Source organism: Carassius gibelio, chromosome A14, assembly GCF_023724105.1.
Source record: "Carassius gibelio isolate Cgi1373 ecotype wild population from Czech Republic chromosome A14, carGib1.2-hapl.c, whole genome shotgun sequence".
Lineage (NCBI taxonomy): Eukaryota > Metazoa > Chordata > Actinopteri > Cypriniformes > Cyprinidae > Carassius > Carassius gibelio.
The window spans coordinates 8,800,897-8,824,558 of NC_068384.1; the positions used below are offsets into that span (position 1 = coordinate 8,800,897).

At 36.9% G+C, this 23,662-nt stretch overlaps 1 protein-coding gene across 4 annotated transcripts in view; it reads left to right on the forward strand.

The window, feature by feature from the left end:
• The window catches only part of LOC128027425 (cohesin subunit SA-1), a 56,245-nt gene that overhangs the window by 25,383 nt on the left and 7,200 nt on the right, over positions 1-23,662 (forward strand). The window lies entirely within an intron of this gene.

Consider the following 23,662-nt stretch of genomic DNA (forward strand, 5'->3'; position numbering starts at 1 on the left):
GTTGTGCATGAGTTTGTTCTGAGCAGTTAAACTGACATCGGTTCTTCAGACAAATCCTCCATGTGCTGCACATTCTTCAGTTTTCCAGCATCTTTGCATTTCCAGCAGTGACTGTATGATTTTGAGATCCATCTTTTCACACCGAGGACAACTGAGGGACTCGAACACAACTCAGTCTTTCGTTCGTTATCTGCCTCGGCTCTGTGTTCATCTTCACATCAGTTCAGTCAGTGTACTGTTTGAGTGCATGAATTACTCCGGGATATTGGTTTGTTTGAACTCAGAGGAAGTGTCAGACACATTAAACAAGTTACCAGCTTAAGTCATTTGTGGATTAATGCTTATTGGAGACGCGAACCGTTTAAAATGATTCAGTTCGATTTGGTGAACTGGTTCATGAAGACTCTCACAACAGACACGGAAAAGAAGACAATGCTGAATAAAGTCATAGTTTTTGCTATTTTTGGACCAAAATGTATTTTCGATACTTCAAAAAATTCTAACTGACCCTCTGATGTCACATGGACTACTTTGATGATTAGGGCTGGGACAACGCGAAAATACGTCGACGCAAAATATGCACGTCGATTCGTCAGACCCAAAACGAAAATGTCGGCGTCGGGGAGTAGAAGCAACTCGACTCGCTCCTCAGACTTTCAGACGTGCAAGATGACACGCACTCGTTCCTCTAAAGTATGGGAATTCTTTAATTTAAAAGGAAACAATTCCATGATCTGTCGTCTTTGCAAAATGGAGATGTCCTTCCATTCCAGCACACGGCACTGCACCAGCACCTGAAGAGGATCCACCGGGAGCGGCTGGAGAGGACGGAGCTCCCTCAGTTTCTCTTCAACTCCCCACTTTCCACTCGATGTTGGAGTAGGCTATAATACGCTGTCGAAACCTAAGGTTTTAGGCTACAGTGTATGTTTTCTGTGTAATTAATTACTAATTAACTGTGTGTGTGTGTGTTTTTGTGAGAGAGAGAGAAAGAAAGAGAGTTGTGAGCTAAAAGAGTGTTTGATGATATTTGTGTGCGTGTTTGTGTGTGTGTGTGTGTGTGTGTGTGTGTGAGAGAGGCGCGATCGAACAGTGGAAAGTCTGGAAAACCTGGGTGACGTTTTAATTTGTTTATTGAATGCTAGACATCAAGTTGTTATTTTCATCTGAAAGAATTACAAGATGCACTTTTTTCAGTAACCTAGGCCTTTGTGTTTTCAAGGCTTCGAGGTTTTATTGAATGCTACCTCTGACTAAGAAAAGCATTACTTTGTACTTGTATAATGTTTTATTTTGGAATTTTAAGAGCAATAAACATATATTGCAATGTTAAGGAATTAATGTATTTTTTTCATTCAGATATGTAAATCATGTATAAATTGCTATTAGTCAATTAATGGGGAGATAATCGAGAATCGAATCAAATTGGGAAAAAAGAATCGTTACATTAATCGATGCATCGAACAAATAATCGCTAGATTAATCATTTAAAAAATAATCGTTTATCCCAGCCCTAGTGTTGATGTTTTTCTTCTCTTTCTGGACATGGACAGTAGACCGTACACACAGCTTCAATGGAGGGACTGAGAGCTCTCGGACTAAATCTAAAATATCCTAAACTGTGTTCAGAAGATAAACGGAGGTCTCACGGGTTTGGAACGACATGAGGCTGAGTTATTAATTACATAATTTTGATTATTGGGTGACCTAACCCTTTAAAGGGACACTAAGTAGGAATTACTCCCATCTAGTGGTGAAATTGTATTTTGCATTCAAACTAATTTTGCTCTCCAGCGCCTCGCTTTTTCAAATGCGCGTTGCATCTACGGTAGGCGATATGTACCAAAAAGCTTTGACAGGATGTCTTCTAATAGCACTTCGTCGAGTTTTCCTTCAGGTGAACAGGTGTGTTATTTCAAACAAACTGCAACATGACAACTAACAAACGAATGTTACAGTATGAATTACTGACTGTGGAAAACATGAAATATTGTAATTAGTAGTTATGTCTTCTTTATTCGTTATATTTTCTGAATAATGTGCATTGTTAGATATAAAAAAAATATTATAATATAGACTGTAACACTGACTTACCTGTCGAGAAGAAAACTGGCCACTTCAGCGTCTCTTTTGAAATCTTTATCCAGCATTAGCTCTTTCCACCTAGAAAAAGCTTCCTCGACATTAACTCTTGTTTTCTGTAATCTACGGTCACGTTTCCTTTTACGTTCTATTTTTGACTGTTTTGGCGACGATGTTTTCTTCTCCTGTGGCGCGGCATATGTATGGTCCATAATAAGAATGCAATCCAGACTTTTAAACTTGCCGGTGCAGTTTCAAGCGCCTCTCACTGCTCTGCACCTGCGTTTCTGGCTCTGACCGAAAACGCGCTGTGGAAACGCGTTGGCTTAGTACTTTTTGTCCCTCTCTGCTATTATAGTTTTGCAAGATGGCGGAACTACATGGAAGCCTCCGTCGACCTACCCGTCCCATGTATATAAAGATAATAAATTCTTCATTTACAAGGATTAGTTTAAACATTGGCATAGGTATTTGTACACCATTGAGGGCATATTTATGAATAAAAATATTGATTTTAGATAATAAAATACCTAAAAAGTTACTTATTGTCCCTTTAAAGAGTTCTGCGTAATGAAAATGTGTGCATTGAATTGTTTCAGTCATGTTCAAATGATCACTAAACGTTTGTCATGACATCTCTCTGCTTGCATGATAAATATTATTTTAGAAATTAATAATTATTTTAGTTTAACACGACATATAAAAATGTGTCGAGTCCAAGACCGAACTCGAGTACTACAGCCCTAGTGTGATATATATTAAGTTAACTAGGTCTACGTGAAATTATATAAATGTAAAAAGCATGCAGAAGGATTTTGCAGTTTACAATTTATAATTCCTGGAATATTGAGTTTAATAAACTAATAAATCAGAATATGTGCACTCGGTGTATGATTTGGTGATAAAGGCTACGTGATAGCGTCAGATTGCACCCCATTACAACAACACTAACCATATTATCGCAGACAATGCTGTATATTACACACCCCTGACTCGACTTGAGTGGGAAATGAAATCATCTGCGGTTGTGCGACGCACACTTGTTTGCACGAGAGCAAAAGTGTTTTTGTGATTCTAACTTGCAAACGCCAGACTAGGGATATGCTGGTATCTAAGTTTCCTGTTGCGGTTCATTGATAATGCTTTTATCACAGTATTGAAATTTAGTTTTAAAAAAGTGGTCATAATACAGTATAACAGGTTAAATAACTTTTTTTCTTATAACAAAAATAACTAAACATTTAAAACAAAGCAATACAGAAAAATATATAAAAGTTAAATGTTTTACACATTAAAGTGCAAAAGAACTATAAAGACAAATAGGTATCACTTTACAATAAGAGCTCATTAGTTAACCTTAGTTAATGCATTAACATTCAAGGCGAGTTTATTTATTTATTTATTTATTTTTATTTATTTCGGTTTGGTCATTTACAGATCATTCAATCCAATCATTCAAAACATAAACACAATGACCTGGTGCAGGCAGAAGCTAAAGCTTATTGTGCCTGCCCTTAACTTTAAAATCATAAATGCAACACATTAATGACAACATCTGTTCATAACATTAACATTAACACATTAGTGGACCACACCAAAAGCAAGCCGCTTTAATTAATTTTCATTCTGTTGAATATTTTTCCATTGTTATTCTCTTGTAAATATTTTTAAACTGAAAAATAGACGTGGCTTGTTTTAACTCATTACAGCAACTATTCCATAATTTAACTCCTTTATTTGATAAACAGTGTTCTCTTAATGTAGAATGTACTTGTGGTTGATTAAATATACATAGTCCTCTGAGATTATAATTACTTTCTCGCTGGGTAAATAATATTTGCAAGCATTTAGGAATTTTATCATGTTTAACTTGGTAAATAAACTTTGCCGTGTACAAATCAACTAAGTCATAAAACTTCAAAATTTTTGATTGAAGAAACAGTGAATTACTTGATGAATTGTAAGGTGCATAATTAATTTATCTGATAACCTTCTTTTGTAATAGGAAAATTAAATTGGTTCTAGTTTTATATGTATTTCCCCATATTTCAATACCATACGTTAGGTATGGTGTGACAATATACAGCACATTTCGTACACAATGGTAATTCAAAAAGAAATAAAAATAAAAAAATCATGAAGAAAAATTATCACAAAAATAAAAAGCAATTTAAGAACTTGAAAATGATTTAAAAATTGACTTAAAATGAATTTAAGACAGTTTAAAAATAGAAAATGATTTTACATAAAATACAGTGCAATACATAAAATATAGTGTAATCAGTTCAGACATCGCATAGTGCTCATTCAATAAGTGCACAACTAAACGATGAGCAATAGCTACATTTACTATAGATGTTATTGATCTTTGATCTTAGTCTTAGTTCAAGTTAGGTCATTAAATAACACAGTTGCAACTTTCAATGTTAACAATGTGTTATTAAATATTGGAATACCTAAGATTAATGAATGTTCAGAAGAATTTTTTCATTGGCAGTTTATGTTAACTAATGAAGCCATAATGTAAAGTGTGAATGAACAATAAAAGATCAAAACACCTTCCAACAATATCTAGGGAATTTGTAGTCCAGATTAAAAAAAAAAAGTAGGCCCAGGGCAAACACAAATCTGAATGGTTAATTAAGATTATGTGTATGTTTCCAGGGTAAGGGCTGTATTTAGCGCCATCTGCTGTCAGAGAGTGAGTGTGCTTTCATTCAGCGCGTCTCTCACGTGTTCTTCATGTGCCCTTTCATGTGCGTGTTTACATCAGAGCGCACAAGCTCTTTCAAGCAGCATACAGCGGTGTTGTGCATTTTAAGCAGCATCAAACCTGCTTTCCTGCAGTCTGTGTTCTTCTGGCTACTCTGTAATAAGTAACAAATATACTTAGGGGAGATGTATCAGAGTAAAAGCATACATTTTAATTAGGAAATGAAGTGGAGTAAAAGTTGCCTGAAATATAAAAAGCCAAGTACAGATACTACCAAAAAATACTTAAGTACTTAAGTACTGTAACACAGTATTTTACTACAGAAGACTCAAGTCTAATCAGATTCAATGATCTATGCTAAACTAAACTAAAAGTGTTAGCTCCAGACCCGGAGATCATCTGAAGGGATCCGAACATGGTAAAACTCAACTGTTTAACTCAGGAGATGGAAAATGAGCCTATTTAAAAAAAAAAAAACACAAAAAAAACTGGAGTATTCCTTCAATTTGAAGATCAATATACTGTAAATTAAAATTAAAACATGCAAGTCTCTTCTGTTGCTGCTGAAGGGCAGTACTGAATGTGTAGTTTCTCCTTCTGGAGAATTAGTGAATGTTTTAACCTTTTTTAATAGTGTGTTTGAGTCTCATTTGTCTTCAGTGTGAAAAGATGGATCTCAAAAAAGATGAACTGTGATTTATAAAGGATCATTAAATGCACATCGTTATAAACTGGCTCATTCTGTGCTGTGAACATTTTTTTAACCCTTGTGCGTTGTTGGGGACGTTTTCGTCCACTAGGGGGTAAAGTTGAGTCTTATATTGGCTACAACTTTCTCTGCGTTTGAGCTAATGGAATGATTTTTGGTGACAAATCTTATTTTGAAATTTTTCAAAAACTCAACGGTACACTGTGGGCAAATTCACTACACTTTCAGGATGTTCGTGGATGAAAACATCCACCAAATTAAACTGCTGTAAAAATGGATCAGATAAATATTTTTTTCAATTTTTATTTGCATAAATCCATTAATCAACCTCAGTCCTAATCAAAACTGCCAAATTTTTAAAAAAAATTCCAAGATTTTAACTTTTTTATTACCAAGTTCATAAATGATGTCACTGATTTGGGGGGGGGGGGGCACACAAATTACATATTTTCAATATAAAAAGTGATTGTCGACTGGATATTTTTTTTTTACCTATTATCACCGTCTTGGGCATGTGAAAGATTAGTAACAACATTGGCTTTGATGCATTTTTAGTTTTTGTGCAGCATTAGATAATTTTTTTTCTCCCTAATTTGTTGTTGGTGGCCGTTTTTGCCCCATTGACTTCCATTATAACTACATTTTTTGATTGCAAAGCCATGACACCATATAATCATGCATTCTTGATTGTTTGTGGTTTTCCCTTTTGGGAAGAGGTAAAAAAAAATATTTTTAAAGTTGATCACTAAGTGGGACCATTAACCCTTCAAATAGGCCTGTGCAAAAAAAGGCTTAGTTTCTGGCTTGTATATGGAGTCATATGGAGTATAACAGCAAATTATGTGTGTGTGCAGGGCCGCGGGAAGTAATTTTGAACAGGGGGTGCTGTGAATTTTTTTTTTTTTTTTTTTTTTTACAAAAAACCTATGAGCCTATAGGCCTATTTAAAATACATTTTAAAAATAAATACATTGAGATTTACTACTTTATTGTCATATACACTTCAGTGCACACTTCAGTGCTAAAACAATGCAATCGATTTGGTCAGCTGGCTTGAGTCACTGCACGTTTATGTCACACGCAACTCTATTAACTCCAAAATCTTTTTACGCACACCACAAGGAAATAATCTCTGACTATTTAAGCAATTTGTTTATTGAACAGTTCTCCACATCCATTACGCAAAAAACACACGCACAGTATAAAGCTTTCTGTCTCCATCTCCAACCTTTTTACACAAACCACAAGGAAATAATCTCCGACTATTTAAACGTTATTTAACAGTTCTCCTCAACCATTACGCAAAGAACACACGAACCAAATAATACTCTCCATCTCCATCCCCACCACCTTACAAAAATACTATAGTGTACTACTTACAATTGCTTGGCTAGTCAAAGCTGATCCCACACTTGTTGCCAAAAAAATAAATGTTACAAGCGCGGCAGCACAATGCTCTTACCTGAGCTACATGCAGGCAGGGTGCCCTGGTTACAGGTGTCCAAATGTCGAGGTGCGCTGTATTATATAAAGATGAATGTATTCTGCATGGAACGAGCGGGAAACCTCGTTACTCGGCGACCAAACCTGCCTGCCTGACGTTGACAACGTAACTTCCGTGTTGATTAGGCCTCAAAATATGAAATTAAAATCCAAAATATACGTAATAAACTGCGTGTATCAAAATCATTTTCTAAAATATTCATAAGGAATTTATAAATTGTGCAAAATATTTTAATAGGCCTACATTTTTTTTATCTCCCTCTCGTCACTAGGGGGTGCTGCAGCACCCCCACTTCCCGCGGCCATGTGTGTGTGTGAGATAGAGAGAGAGAGAGAAAGAGAGGGTGTGTGTTAATTATTTTTGGTGTGATAATTATTTACACTAACATGATAATCAAACATATGCAAATAAACACTGATTATACACTCAAGTCTGCATCTTTAACATTAACAGCAGCCTAATCTATGCAAATAAACATGACATAGTTGTGCAATGATGCGATATTAATGTAAACACAAGTCTGACGCAGAATAATAATACAGCTGATGCTAATACAGATTAGCGCATTTCTCTCGCGGCAAATTACGGCCGCTACGGCGCTCAAAAGTCACCGATGATAACCGCAGAACAATCGCGGGACATCAATAAGATACATTATATAGACATACATATGCAGATGTACTTACATCAAGGCATAAACGCATTATACAGAACAAAGCAATTGTGCAGAAATGAGCGTTCACCAAACCGTCCTTTGTGTGTCACACAGTAGATCAGTCCGTGTTGATAACAACTCTGGTCCCTAGGACAGGCTTTCGTACAGTGTGAGAGAGACCTTTGTGCACTTACCTTGATGTACAGTATCTGAAAAAATTGAAATATGCACCTCATGCTCTCAGAACTACATGGAGTAAACAATAAAAAAAGAAGTGTGTTTATGCACATGCTGCCTTTTGATGGTGAAAAGTACAGATGGCCTATATGTGAAATGCTCCTCTTTTCTTGATTGTAAAGCCAGTTTAAAACCTTAAAATCCTGTAAAAAAATCTACTTCGCATCAAATTTATTTATAAACAATGGATTATGAACTAAAATGCAATACCAACTTCAAATAAGATGCAGCTCACTGGAGGGGTCATGCTACATAATCATTTCTAAAAGTTCGGTACAAGTCAAACCCTTTCTCTTGTGGCTTGCTGCTCTTCTCACCATTAAATGACCAGCACGACGGCATGCAAGTGTTTAAATCCACGTACTTTGCTTTTGTTTAGTTTAGTCTCGTTAAGTCTGACGTCACGTAGCAGCGCTTCCGTGTCCAAACGCTCTATCAGTTACCACAAGAAAACAACAAAAGGCGCTAATCTAAACTCACAATGTTATAGAATACTAGCGAAAAAGTTATAATATTAATCTTTAACTCCATACCAAAGTACCAGATAGCCAGACAATGAAAATATTAATATAAAAAAATATATATAAAAGTTTTTTGTGTTTGGGACGCTGTGAGCACGTAGACTGTAGTGTATATCGTAAGTCTGAAAGGGTTTAACTTAAATGATCAATATGAATAAACAGTGCTCATAAACGGCTGCTGAGGTCGTATTCTCAAGTGAAGCGAGTTGAGGCCTGGACCCGGAAACAGCGCTTCTTACGTCATCACTTAACAACCGAATACTTTCACCACCATTAAAAGGCAGCAGGTGCATAAATACACTTTTGTTTACCCCATGTAGTTCTAAGAGCTGAGGTGTACATTGTGATTTTCTGAAATACATTAAGGTAAGTGAGCAAAGGTCTCTCTCACACACACTCTCTCTCTCTTTCTCACACACACATACACACTAAATATAATATGCTGTTATACTCCATATAGCTTCATATACAGGTCAGAAACTAAGCTTTTTTTGCACAGACCTATCTAAAGGGTTAATGGTCCCACCTATTGATCAACTGTAAAAAATAACAAATGTTACCTCTTCCCAAAAGGGAAAACCACAAACAATCAAGAATGCATGATTATATGGTGTCATGGCTTTGCAATCAAAAAATGTTGTTATAATGGAAGTCAATGGGGCAAAAACAGCCACCAACAACAAATTAGGGAGAAAAAAATTACATCTAATGCTGCACAAAAACTAAAAATACATCAAAGCCAATGTTGTTACTAATCTTTGACATGGCCAAGACTGTGATAATAGGTAAAAAAAAATCCAGCCACAATTACTTTTATATTGAAAATGTTATTATTATTAAATTTTTTTTTTTTCAAAGTCACCTTTATTTATATAGCGCTTTAAACTAAATACATTGCGTCTAAGCACTGAACAACATTCATTAAGAACACAGTGTGTCAATAATGCAAAATGATAGTTAAAGGCAGTTCATCATTGAATTCAGTGATGTCATCTCTGTTCAGTTTAATAGTGTCTGTGCATTTATTTGCAATCAAGTCAATGATATCGCTGTAGATGAAGTGACCCCAACTAAGCAAGCCAGAGGCGACAGCGGCAAGGAACCGAAACTCCATCGGTGACAGAATGGAGAAAAAAACCTTGGGAGAAACCAGGCTCAGTTGGGGTCAGTTCTCCTCTGACCAGACGAAACCAGTAGTTCAATTCCAGGCTGCAGCAAAGTCAGATTGTGCAGAAGAATCATCTGTTTCCTGTGGTCTTGTCCTGGTGCTCCTCTGAGACCAGGTCTTTACAGGGGATCTGTATCTGGGCTCTAGTTGTCCTGGTCTCCGCTGTCTTTCAGGGATGTAGAGGTCCTTTCTAGGTGCTGATCCACCATCTGGTCTGGATACGTACTGGATCTGGGTGACTGCAGTGACCCTCTGATTCTCCAGCTTACCAATGAGAGGTTCCAGGTCAACAACGAGCCAATACCAACAGTTCTGGAGAAGCCCATCAAAAGCCTCGGCCGCTGGTATAGCGCAGAAGACTCGAAGCTGATAGAGCAACTCAGGCAGGATACAATCAAGAAGATAAACAACACTGCTCTCCCAGGGAAGCTGAAGCTATGGTGCTTTCAGTTTGGGCTGCTGCCCCGTCTCATGTGGCCAATTTCTATTTATGAGGTCACGCTCTCCCATGCCATTAGACTGGAGAGATTAGTGAATGCACAAGTGAGGAAGTGGCTGGGACTGCCGAGATGCCTTACCAGCATTGGCCTGTATGGCAATGGAGCCCTCTCCCTGCCAATCTCAAGCCTGGTGGAGGAGTACAAATGTGCCAAATCAAGGCTGGAAATGACTCTCACAGAATCCCGGGATCCAGTCGTCAGAGGTGCTGCTCCTACCCTAGCAACGGGGAGGAAATGGAAGCCGTCGGCAGCGGTTGCGCCGGCAAAGGCTGCCCTCAAACACCGGGATATAGTGGGGCAGGTCCAACATGGCAGAGGGGGCCTTGGATTGGAAGCAGCAACACCAACATGGCAAAAGGCGACTCCAACCGAACGGCGGCACATGGTGGTGGAGGAGGTGCGCCACCAGGAGGAAGCAGCCAGGTGTGCCAGGGCTGTCTCCCAAACCCAGCAAGGCCGTTGGATGAAGTGGGATGGCGTGGAGAGGAGAAAAATCACATGGAGTGAGATGTGGGGTATGGAGGCTAATAGACTAAGTTTCATAATCAGGGCCAGCTCTACCACAAGGCTCTTGAAGGAAGTAGGGATCAGAGGGCAGTCCCAACGGAGGGCAATCAAAGAACTTGCCACTGTAGCGGAACGGAGCAGTCACTGGCTGTGGCTGAAACATAGGGACGCAACATGGGCTGCCAAATGATCGCATGGTGCCACCACTGTGCGACACACACCCGGGTCTGATCAACCCCGTGTGTGTGTGTGTGTGGTGGGCCAACCCCGGCAGAGGGTGTCTTGTGATAAGTGGCCGAAACACCCAATGAGGTTGGGCACACAACTGAAGATGTGTCACACTGATGGCACCATGAGAAATTTCACCCCACACAAGATGACATCCCCATTCAATTGTTGTGCTGAAAGTTAGGGATCTTTAACATCCAGTCCTACTAAGAATCCTGGATAAAGACTGGATCTGGTGGCTACGGTGACCTCGGAATAAGAGAAAAACAGACTAATATTAGCGTAGATGCCATTCTTCTAATGATGTAGCAAGTATGTAGGGTGTTATGGGAAGTGTTCCCGGTTCCGGTTTGCCTAATTAATGCAGCCTGAAAATCCTTTAACGGATTTGGATATTAAAAACATATTAGTTTGTTATGTGTTTGCCAGGTTAAAAAGATGGGTCTTTAATCTAGATTTAAACTGCAAGAGTGTGTCTGCCTCCTGAACAATGTTAGGTTGTTGATTTTGATATTCTAGGTATTATCAAATTGCCTGAGTTTTGAGAACGTAGCGGACGTAGAGGATTATAATGTAAAAGGAGCTCATTCAAATACTGAGGTGCTAAACCATTCAGGGCTTTATAAGTAATAAGCAATATTTTAAAATCTATACGATGTTTGATAGGGAGCCAGTGCAGTGTGGACAGGACCGGGCTAATATGGTCATACTTCCTGGTTCTAGTAAGAACTCTTGCTGCTGCATTTTGGACTAGCTGTAGTTTGTTTACTAAGCGTGCAGAACAACCACCCAATAAAGCATTACAATAGTCTAACCTTGAAGTCATAAATGCATGGATTAACATATCTGCATTTGACATTGAGAGCATAGGCCGTAATTTAGATATATTTTTGAGATGGAAAAATGCAGTTTTACAAATGCTAGAAACATGACTTTCTAAGGAAAGATTGCGATCAAATAGCACACCTAGGTTCCTAACTGATGACGAAGAATTGACAGAGCAACCATCAAGTCTTAGACAGTGTTCTAGGTTATTACAAGCAAGAGTTTTTAGGTCCTATAATTAACACCTGTTTTTTCTGAATTTAGCAGTAAGAAATTACTCGTCATCTAGTTTTTTATATCGACTATGCATTCCATTCGTTTTTCAAATTGGTGTGTTTCACCGGGCTGTGAGGAAATATAGAGCTGAGTATCATCAGCATAACAGTGAAAGCTAACACCATGTTTCCTGATGATATCTCCCAAGGGTAACATATAAAGCGTGAAGAGTAGCGGCCCTAGTACTGAGCCTTGAGGTACTCCATACTGCACTTGTGATCGATATGATACATCTTCATTCACTGCTACGAACTGATGGCGGTCATATAAGTACGATTTAAACCATGCTAATGCACTTCCACTGATGCCAACAAAGTGTTCAAGTCTATGCAAAAGAATGTTGTGGTCAATTGTGTCAAACGCAGCACTAAGATCCAATAAAACTAATAGAGAGATACACCCACGATCAGATGATAAGAGCAGATCATTTGTAACTCTAAGGAGAGCAGTCTCAGTACTATGATACGGCTAAATCCTGACTGGAAATCCTCACATATACCATTTTTCTCTAAGAAGGAATATAATTGTGAGGATACCACCTTTTCTAGTATCTTGGACAGAAAAGGGAGATTCGACATTGGTCTATAATTAACTAGTTCTTTGGGGTCAAGTTGTGGTTTTTGGATGAGAGGCTTAATAACAGCCAGTTTGAAGGTTTTGAGGACATATCCTAATGACAATGAGGAATTAATAATAGTCAGAAGAGGACCTATGACTTCTGGAAGCACCTCTTTTAGGAGCTTAGATGGTATAGGGTCTAACATACATGTTGTTGGTTTAGATGATTTAACAAGTTTATACAATTCTTCCTCTCCTATAGTAGAGAATGAGTGGAACTGTTCCTCAGGGGGTCTATAGTGCACTGTCTGATGTGATACTGTAGCTGACGGCTGAATGCTTGCAATTTTATCTCTAATAGTATCGATTTTAGAAGTAAAGTAGTTCATAAAGTCATTACTGTTGTGGTGTTGGGAAATGTCAACACTTGTTGAGGCTTTATTTTTTGTTAATTTAGCCACTGTATTGAATAAATACCTGGGGTTATGCTTGTTTTCTTCTAAAAGAGAAGAAAAGTAATCAGATCTAGCAGTTTTTAATGCTTTTCTGTAGGATATGCTACTTTCCCGTCAAGCAATACGAAATACCTCTAGTTTTGTTTTCCTCCAGCTGCGGTCCATGTTTTGGGCTGCTCTCTTTAGGGTGCGAGTATGCTCATTATACCATGGTGTCAAACTGATTTCCTTAACCTTCCTTAAGCGTAAAGGAGCAACTGTATTTAAAGTGCTAGAAAAGAGAGAGTCCATAGTTTCTGTTACATCATCAAGTTATTCTGAGGTTTTGGATATGCTAAGGAATTTGGATACATCAGGAAGATTACTTACAAAGCAGTCTTTTGTGGTAGAAGTGATGGTTCTTCGATACTTGTAACAAGAAGTAGAATTTACAATTTTGGCTATATGAAGTTTACACAGAACTAAATAATGATCTGAGATATCATCACTTGGCTGAATAATTTCAACACTATCAACATCAATTTCATGTGACAGTATTAAATCTAGAGTATGATTTCGACAATGAGTAGGTCCTGAAACATGTTGTCTAACACCAATAGAGTTCAGAATGTCTATAAATGCTGATCCCAATGCATCTTTTTCATTATCGACATGGATATTAAAATCACCAACTATTAAGACTTTATCTGCAGCCAGAACTAACTCGGATGTAAAATCACCAAACTCTTTAATAAAGTCTGTATGGTGCCCTGGTGGCCTGTATACAGTAGCCAGTACAAACATAACAGGGGATTTATCATTAACATTGGTTTCTCTGGATAATGTTATATGAAGCACCATTACTTCAAACGAGTTATACTTGAAGCCTGCCCTCTGAGAAATCCTGAAAACGTTAGAAATTGAAGCAACTCCTCCACCTTTGCCTTTTAGACGTGGCTCGTGTTTATAACAGTAATCTAGGGGGGTGGACTCATTTAAAATAATGTAATCATCAGGTTTTAGCCAGGTTTCTGTCAAACAGAGTAGGGTTGTCACGATACCATTAAAAAATGTTATGATACTATACCAGCTGAAGTATCACGATACCAAGTAGTATCGCGATTCCATGCCATATTGTATTAATTTAAAATTCAAATCTACAAAATCAAGCAAAATGTCAGAAATACTAAGATATAAATGAAAACAGACCAAATTGTCCTCAGAATATTTTTTTTAATGAAAATGAATAACTGGCTCTTTGAAAAACTCAAGAACAGTCATGAAGCAACTAAAAAAATTTACTCCACCTTTACAGTAATGAAGTCATGCAAAATGAAACTCTTTTCAGTGTACTAAGTATAAACAACACATTAAGAATATAATTTGGATAAGGAAACTCATAAAACTTGGATTTCAGGGAAGAATGAAATTGAAGAAGAAAAATAAGAATAATTCATATATTCATCTGAAAAGTTAATTAGAGAACATTAGAACATTCTACTGTTTCAGAGTAAATTAATGCTGTTGCCTTTACAGTTTATGTGCCCAATTTCTTGACCTGTTGTAAGTTCTTGCCAAGAAACACCAGCATATCCAAATGATGTGAGGTCAGCCTTGAACGAAGAGGTGTACATATGTTTCCTGATAAACTAAAAATGCGTTCTGATGCACAACTTGTGGCAGATATGCACAGGTATCTTTTTGCGAAGATCGATAGGACTGGAAAGCTGCCCTCATTTTGCCTCCACCATTTGAGTGGGTCATCTCTTGCATCTGTCTCTGGCATTTTGTGGTATATTTCCAACTCCCTCCTTAGCTTTTGCTGTGAATGCAAATACATAAACATTTAATTAAGTCAAATCTGTTCTCATTATTAGCTACAGTGCTGTAATTAATTTAATATAAAAATACAAAATGGAATGTAATCACTGTAATCTTACCTGTGGTTCTGCTGCAGAGACAGTAACATCATCCTCAGTTGTGCATGGCGTTGCTCCTCGTTTCTCATTCATAATACCTGCCAAAAGTCCACTTAGCCCTGATTTTGGACACCCGAAATTAGGCTGATTTGGGATCTTCACTGATGGGACTGCATGCATTAAGCTTTTCTCAACCTGCTGCTGAAACCGTGCTTCCACCTCTTGTACATTAGATACAAAGGTGTCTTTGAATCTCGGATCTAAAAATGTACAACAGTTCAACATTGTCTGTATCTCTTTCTGATTGTATCTGTTTTGCAGATCAGACCTTATGCAATCCTTGATACGAGAACTTAGTTGGCTGTCAGAGGCAGACGCTATCAAAATTGATTCAGTTTTCCAGAGCAGTGGCAGGACTGAGGAAATTGTGGGATGCTGCTCTCCACTTAGTGCATCAGTAAAATCCCTTAGAGGTCCAAGCACATTTTTCAGTGCTTCCATTGTAGTAACATCCAGGTCTTTAGGCATGAGGTGCCACTTGTTTCTGTTATCAGCTAACACAGCACAAACAGCTTGCTGCTGTTCTAAAAAGCGTTGCACCATGTCACATGCAGACCCCCAACGGGTAGGTTCGTCATGTATCAGTTTGTGTTGTGGTACACCAAGGTCAGCCTGCTTTGTCTTTAACTGTCTTGTCAGCTTGGCGGATCGCGAAAAAGCAGATACAGTTCTTCTAAGCAGAGACAAGGTATTGCCTACATGATCAACATTGAGGCCCTTGTGAACTGCCAAGTCAAGATTATGCCCAAAGCATGGAATCCAGTTACAATCAGAGAAGGCCTTGATGTTATTGGAAGCATTGTCAGTTGTAATTCCTGCCATGTCATGTAAATTGAGCCCTTATTGCTCTTCCAACATCTCAGAGAAGGCCTCGCTTATGCTCTCTGCTGTGTGGTCACTATTAAGTTCTGCACAGCCCAGGCACCATGACTGCATTTGCCAATCCATTGTTATGAACTGAGCAGTTACAGCCATGTAGGACTGCATTGTTCTGCTGGTCCAGAGGTCTGTAGTACATGAATAAAATCCAGATCCTTCAAGTTCTGCTTTTATTGTCCCTCTAGTTTCTGTGTACAATTTTGGTATTTCATTATTCATGAAAAAGTTCCTGCTGGGCAGTTCATATTTGCTGTTGAGCTTCTTGACTAGTTGCTTGAATCCAAACCTGTCCGCTGTATATATTGGTATTTGGTCAAGACAAATGAATTCGGCCACAGCTCTGTTTAGAACAGCTGCTTCTTTGGATGTTGCTTCATACTTCTTGGATTTCTCAAAGAGGCTGTCGATGGTGGGCTGCGACTTGCTGGTGGCAGGGTTACCTGTGTGGCTTTGGGCACCAGTTAGGGAAGCATGGTTCTGATTCTGAAAAAAAAAAAAAAACAGTAAGAAACAATATGAAATAAATTACAGTACTTGGATTCTGTTTGTTTGTAAAAAAGTACATAAACATTTTAAAAAATTTGAAATAAAAAAATAAATTATATATTCAATAGCCCATTTCATTTTTTATTTTTTTCAAAAAATAGAATACAGAAAATTGTTTTAACATTTGTTGTATGTTAGTACTGTACATTTAATAAAATAAAAACTGGTGTGATTTTTTTTTTTTTAAATTTTATCAAATAAAATCAGTGTGAGTAAAATACATTTAAGAACAGCAAAATTGGCACAGAAACTGCACTTTTAGTGACACTGCAATTAAAACTGCTAAAATAATGATTAGTTATTTGATATATGAAGTTGTAAATAAAAAAAATGTCAAATACAAATATATGAAATGTTGAAAAAATTATTTTATGGACTACCTTTAAATGGGAAACTAAAAAATCCAGTAGGTGGCAGTCGTTCTTAATGTTTTAATGACAGAGCCATTCAAAGAAACGTCTGGGCACTTCAGGAATGAAGCAAGTGATTACTCACACGATTGTTGCAAAAAATGAAAACCATTCATCCAGAAGTTGGACAAAAGAGCAACAAAAATATATACATACTATTAGGGGTGTCACGATTCTCCAAATCCTCGATTCGATTGCATTTTCGATTCTAAAGTCATGGTTCGATTCGATTCTCGATTTTATCATTTATTCTCTATAAAGCACAGATTGTCATTTTTCAAACTAGACTTTTATGCAATATAATATCTGACCTTTGTTTGCAATGTACCACATTACACTGTCAAATTTAAAACTTTTATTAACAACATAATGTAACAATAACTTATATCTAGGGCTGCAACTAACGATTATTTTGATAATCGATTAATCTGTCGATTATTTTTACGATTAATCGGTTTATGTACTTATATTTTAGTTTTTTCCATTTTTTCCCCAAGTAAATTATTAATAAAGGGTCTTTATCATTCAGCATAGATTTTTAAGAGATTTTAACCATTTTGCATTGTCATATCCTCATCAAAAATATACCTGGAGTTGTTTTATTATGTTAGTAATCCTTTGTCGAACTCTTCTGCAATCAAAACACTGACCCATACTCTAGCAAAATTCACAAGGAGATTTCAAATATTGTTTTCACCATGGCAGTCCTTAGAGCTCCTAAAGTAGTTTAACATCCCAAACAAAGCTTAAGGAATCTTTGAGAACATATTTTCACGAAGTATAAGGATAAAACTGAATAAAATTGCAGTGCATTGTATTTTATTATTTACTGGGAAAAAGCTTTATAGCTTATGCTGTGAAATTGTAAACAATCCTTCGAAAAAAAGTGCCAATGGCATGAAACCTGAATGGAACTCACAATTTAAAGTAAAATCCATCAGAAGGTTGTCCAGAAAAAAAAAATTGGGACACACACAAAAAACCTGCTGTGTGAAAAAGAGCAGTGAATACTTAGAAAAGAAGTGCATTTTAAATATACTCAAACATTTACCTCTCTCATTCAGTCATAATTAGGCTGCAAGTCTGAATTATGAACTGGTAAACGACAAACTGATCACATAACATGTTTGTAAAGCTTTAAATGTTAACTGTTAAAAAGCAATGTTATCAGCTTTTACGACTAAACATTTGCAAACAACCTTGTACTGGAGAATCTGCACAAATAAAATTCTTAGGGGCCGTTCACATATCGCACCTAAAAACGCGTGGAAAACGCTAGTCGCGCCGCTTTCTCCTTCTTTCCAAAGCGCTCGGGCAGAAGCGCCCCTGAGGCGTCTGCCTTTGCTAAGCAACCATGACGTGCTCTCTCCATGACGTGCCCTCTCCATGAAGAACCGGAAATTTCAGCAAAGGATAAATGGATGCGGTGTGGACGCGCCTGGAAAAACGGGCGCATCGCACCGCGTGCGTGTCGCGACCGCGTCGCTTCCATTATGAGAGTGCATACTGCGCGCCTACATAGGAAATAACGAACTTGAGCACGCAAAAGACACGATATGTGAACGGCCCCTTAAACAGTTCAGTAGTGCAGAGTTTCTTCTTCTTCTTCTTTTAACTTTTTATGGCGGATGGCAAACCAACTTTTTGGTGCATTTACCGCCACCGACTGGACTGGAGTGTGAAGCACTGATAGACAAATGACAAAAAAAAAAAAAAAAAAAAAAAAAATTATATATGTATATTAAATTCTGTTAATTATTCCTATTTCTTTAATGTATTTTATAATAACACCATATATTCTTCTTTGTCCTGCTTTCTCGTTCAAAAGACTTATCATATTGAATGATTCAACACCCATGTTTTTAACTTCATTAATGAGCTTTAACCTTTCTTTTTCATATTTTTTACATTACATTAATACATGTTCTATAGTTTCAGGCTGATTACAATAAATACATTTACCTGATTCATGTTTTCCTATTTTAAACAATGAATGATTTAATCTGGTATGTCCTATTCGAATGCGTGAGATAATTGTATCTTCTTTCCTGTTCTTAAAAACATTTCTTCCATTTCCATTTACTTTCTGTTGAATATTATACATAAACCTGCCCTTGTTATCACAGTTCCATTCCTCTTGCCATTTGTTATTCATGAATTCTTTTATTTTCCCTTTAACTTCATTTTTGCTCAGAGTCACATGAATATCTATTTCTGTATGTTTAAGAGCTTGTTTAGCAAGCTTATCAACCACTTCATTAGCCTCCACTCCCACATGAGCAGGAACCCACATAAATTTTATCAAACTTACTTTACTTACTCTTAACAAGCTTGCCAGAATCTCATATATAAGGTCTTGCCTTGATGATTTTAATCCACTTGCAAGACTAGATAATGCTGCATAAGAATCAGAACAAATTACAACTAAGCTTGGTTTGACCTCCTCTACCCACTGAAGGGCTACCACCATAGCAATTAATTCAGTGGCATAGACAGATACATGATCAGTTATTCTTTTCTTAATTTTAATTTGAAATTGTGGAATGTATACTGCAGCAGCAGTTCTACCAGAGATAGGTTCTTTAGAACCATCAGTGTATATATTTAACCATGATGAATAATTCTGTTCCAAATACTCCTGGACAATAATGTTCTTGGGGGTAGCTTTCTCATTTTTCATTTTTATTTGTATCTGAAAATCTACATTAGGCATAGGAAAAAACCATGGAGGAATTCTGGATACTACCACAGTTGGACTAACATCACAATCAGCAATACCAACTACTCCTGCTTCCCTTTCAGCAATCCACCCAAAGCTTTTAATATTTTTATTTCCATGCTCCCAACATTCTTCAATCACCCCCTTTACTGGATGACATTCTTTATGTCCTTTTAAATTAATCCAATAATTCATTCTCATTGAATATCTACGGAGGTGTAAAGGAGCTTCCCCAACTTCTACCTGTATGGCTGCAATGGGAGATGTTTTAAACGCACCGCAACATATTCTTAAAGCTTGACTCTGCATTGTTTCAATCTTTTTCAGAGTAGTTTCAGCTGCAAATCCATAAATAATGCTTCCATAATCTAAACTTGGTCTGATTAATGTACAATAAATTCTTTTCAAAGACATTCTACAAGCTCCCCATTCTATCCCAGATAAACATCTTAAAATATTTACTCCTGTTTTACATTTATTGATCAGTTTTTTAGCATGAGTTGCAAATGTCAATCTGGATTCCATCCATACACCAAGATATTTAACTATAGAGACTTGCTCCAGCTCCTGGTTATACAACTTTAACTTAACCTCTGGTACTTTTTCCCCTTTGTAAAACATATAACTTGGGTTTTATCCACAGATAATCTAAAACTCCAATCATTTGCCCGTACCTCCACTTTATCAACAGCTTTTTGTAAACTTTGGGACACACATGCAATATTACGCCCTCTTTTCCATATTGCCCCATCATCAGCAAATAATGCCCTTCCAATATCACCCTTAAAATTACTAAAAATATCATTGATCATAATATTAAAAAATACTGGGCTACATACACTTCCTTGTGGAGTTCCATTATCTATCGAGTATGTCTCAGAATACTCTACTCCTATCCTAACTTGTATTGTTCTTTCTAAAAGGAAATCCATAATCCAGTTGTATAATTTTCCTCCAATTCCCATGCATTTAAGTTTAATTAAAAGTCCCTCTTTCCAAAGCATATCATATGCTTTCTCAATATCAAATAAAACCCCCACCAAAACTTCTTTATTTGCCTGAGCTTTCCTAACATTGCCTTCTAAACTTAAAACAGCATCCATAGTATTCCGACCTGCCCTAAATCCACTCTGATATGGTGATATAAGACCTTTTATTTCCAATATATAATTTAGCCTTCGTATGATCATTTTTTCCATCAGTTTACATAAGTTAGAAGTTAAAGCAATCGGTCTATAATTAATTGGATTTGATTTATCCTTTCCGGGTTTGCCAACTGGTACAATTATCCCATGCTTCCATGAAGAAGGAATCTTCCCTGCATTCCAAACCTTATTAAAAAGATTTAAAATAATATTTAAAGATCTATCTGATAAATGTTGGATCATTACATAACATATGTCATCTTTCCCAGGAGAAGAATGTTTAACTCCCCATAGTGCCATCTTTAATTCATACATATTAAAATCTGCATCTAAAGCATCACCAGAAGGATTTCTTTTCATCATTAAATCTGGATATTTATTTTTGTTCAGATTTCTACTCTTTTTAATGTCATCTGATATATTATCATCACTATGGACTTTAACAAAAACTTTAGCCAACATTTCAGCTTTTTCATTATCTGTCACGGCTATTCTTCCTTCATCATTTTTTAAAACAGGAAAAGTCCAATTTCTATAAATTCCTCCCATTTTCCTAATTGATCCCCATACTTCACTTACTTCATTATCATCTCCTATTGTAGAACACCAATCTCTCCAGTACTTCTTTTTAGCTCCTCTTACTATTCTTCTTAATTCAGCTTGTGATTTCTTATATTTAATAAAATCTTCAAATAAATTAGACTTTTTAATTTTTCTAAATGCTTTATTCCTATTATGTATAACATCACTACACTGATCTGTCCACCAAGGAACTGCTTTCCTCTTTTTACATAGTCTCTTTTTTCCAATAATTTTATCAGTTACCTCATACAAAACTTTACATATTTCCCCATTACATTCATCTATGTCTTCCATCTTATTCAGTTCTAATGCTGTTAATTCTACCTCACTTAGATATTGATATGCTTCCCAGTTTGCTTGATTAAATCTCCATCTTGGAGCTAAAATCACATTACGTTCTTTAACACTCATCCCTACCTTACATACAATTATATAGTGATCACTCCCCATACTATTATCTTCCTGAACTTCCCATACACATTTACCAGCTATCCCTTCAGAGACCAATGTCAAATCTATAGCTGACCCAATACCACGTACTAAATCTATTCTTGTGTTCCTACCATCATTTATACAAACTAACCCGTTACTATCTATAATTTCTTCAACAACATCCCCATTATGATCATCTTTACTGCTTCCCCATAAAGTGCTGTGTGCATTAAAATCTCCACACCAAATTATTTTATGATTTCCTGATCCTATAACCTTTTCTAAGTCTTTACTTAATCTATTACAAGGATTATAATAATTTATTATTCTAATATTGTGTTTCTCTGCATATATTTCAATAACCACCAATTCATATTCTTCAATTTCATTAATAACTCTAAATTCTAATTCAGAGACGCTGTTCGGGAAGCACGTGACATAAAACGAGGCCAGCTATTGGCTATTCGCTACTTCACCTGCTGTACTGGCTGAGTAAAACCTCCGGTGGCTCATTACTGCCACACTTTGGTCACCGCAGATTTGAAATATGCACGAAATGAGCCGCTTATGGCAAATAAAATTAATTTAGCGACGAATCGATTACTAAATTAGTTGACAACTATTTTAATAATCGATTTTAATCGATTAAATCGATTCGTTGTTTCAGCTCTACTTATATCTTTAGTCAATTGAAAACTTAAAATAAACTGCCATCCAGTTTCTCTTTTGTAAGTGCAGTCACAAAAGATGACATTCAAGTTCATAACAAAACAAACAAAAACAATAAAAAATGACTAAACTAACCTTCAAATATTACAATATATCTATTTAAAAGATTAAAGATAAAACACTTGTTAAACACTTCACTGTCATTCATTTAGATTTTATATATATATATATATATATATATATATAAAATATATGTATGTACAGTGTGTGTGTGCATCATTACAGTCTGTAAAATATGTGTATCTCTTATTACAAGACTGCAATCACTAGCAATCAGAAGAATTCCAGTTAATCAAGTATCTACAAAAGATCTACTCTATAAACAATGCATTAAATTACATTAAAGACAAAAATAAATTAAACAAGCAAAAGAAATGATTACTCGCATGTATCTGGTCCACTGATGAAGTCATGGGTCAAGTCTAGTGAATTATTAATCATTTTCTAACAGGCGTCGCATACTGACTTTAGGAAAAGGGGAATAACCAATGACATTTGAAATAACAACTAAAACAGCAAGCCTCGCCCCACGACTTACAAAAATAAAATTGTTCGCGCGAGCAGAGGTGAGATGATCGAGCGCGAGGATGTGGGGAATGAGCACGCGCGAGAGTTTGAAATGAGCTCGCGGGCTCCCGTTTCTTCGCATCCGATTCAGTTTTCCTCTCGCGGAAGCCATATAGCGCGCGCGCCAGCATCAGTTGAATGCTCGGTTATTTTTGTCATTGATTTGCCGTCATACAACATGGGGGCGTGGCAGCATCGACGATTCCATTTTTTAATTCGAAGTTCGAGACTGTGACTTAATTTCGATCGATTTCGATTTAAAATCGAAATCGTGACACCCCTACATACTATACATAAAGTTATTATTTTAAAATACAGCTTAAGCTGCTAATTTTAAAAATCTTTTAATTTAGGTAAGTTGGTGCCGTGCCAGTGGTCGTCTTGTAGGCAAGCATCAGTACCTTGAATTTGATGCGAGCAGCTACTGGCCTGTGGAACCTGATGAGGAGAGGCACAGTCTCTATAGTGTGATATCTACACAGTCTCTATAGTGTGATATCTAGGTGAAAGAGTCTCTATGTGCTGAGAATTAACTGACCTCTGTGACGGGAGGCAGCTAGCAGACGGTCGGTTTAGCCAGTCTGTCTGCTTCCTGACCTGGGCCCCAGTTAGTCAAGTATAAACACTAAGACTATGTGCCATATTTCTAGAGAGAAGAGTGGCGCCACCCCATGAGGGATGAAGACCATCTCTTTTCAACAGGTCAGGTCTGCCCCAAAAGCTCGTCCAATTGTCTGTGAAACCTATGTTATTCTGT